The sequence below is a fragment of the Galeopterus variegatus genome, unplaced genomic scaffold (genome assembly GCF_000696425.1).
Source record: "Galeopterus variegatus unplaced genomic scaffold, G_variegatus-3.0.2 Scaffold587, whole genome shotgun sequence".
Taxonomy (NCBI): domain Eukaryota; kingdom Metazoa; phylum Chordata; class Mammalia; order Dermoptera; family Cynocephalidae; genus Galeopterus; species Galeopterus variegatus.
Genome location: NW_007726698.1, coordinates 135,322 through 136,341, shown reverse-complemented (window position 1 = coordinate 136,341; position 1,020 = coordinate 135,322).

Genomic DNA, 1,020 nt, shown 5'->3' with positions numbered 1-1,020 from the left:
AACAGACCAATAACAATAAAAGAGATTGAAGCTGTTATCAGAAGGCTCCCAACAAAGAAAAGCCCAGGACTGGACAGGTTCACTGCAGAATTCTACCAAACCTTCAAAGAGGAACTGATACCAGTTCTCTACAAACTGTACCAAAAGACATGGCTCTGGTTCTAAGGAGGGCCACCTGAGTATCCACATCAGATTAATTGGCCTGGAGTTTGTTCCCTCTCTTCGGAGTGTTTAAAGTGTTGTTTCCAGCTTAATCCTGAAGGGCACATAAAGAAATTTGTATAAGAACATCTTTGGTTTAGTACTACTTATTGAATTCTCAATGTGTAGGAGAACAAGCAAGGTAAATGTTTAAGGAGTTAGATGTACACTACCTTCTTTTGGTATGTAACACAGAATTATTATTGGTCAAAAGAATGTGAAAAGTGATTCACAATTTATAGCTACAAACACTATTTTTTTTTCTGTACAGTGGCTTTTAAATATCTAATGCCTATATCTCTAAATCTTTATCTTTAAAATTACATTTTCAAATGAGTACTGAGTTTTTTTTTTTTGTTTTTTGTTTTTTTTTAAAGANGTAAGCAAAGCAATAAACACTAGGTTAAGTATAGCTGCAATGAGTTGTTAGAGAGAATATAACACACTGACAACTTTACTCCATCCTAAAATAGATGAGAAAATCAGTTATTTGCGTCATTTGGTTTGTTGTGCTACCTATCTTATCAAGCAGAAAATAAATTGCTGTCTCTTCACAAGTGATAAAAATGCCACAGTTGCATAATAGGAGTCTAGGCATAGATCAATGAATTTATTTATTTATTTTTATTTTACTTTTCAATATACATTGTAGTTGACTTTCATGCCCCTTTACCTGTTCCTTTCCACCACCTCCCCTCCCCCCCCCACATCATGTCTGTTCACTTGACTTAAATAGTTCAAGGAATTTTTGTGGTTAGTCTGTCTTTCCCCCCTACCCCCACCCTTTATTTGTTTGTGTGCTTATTTATTTATTTATTT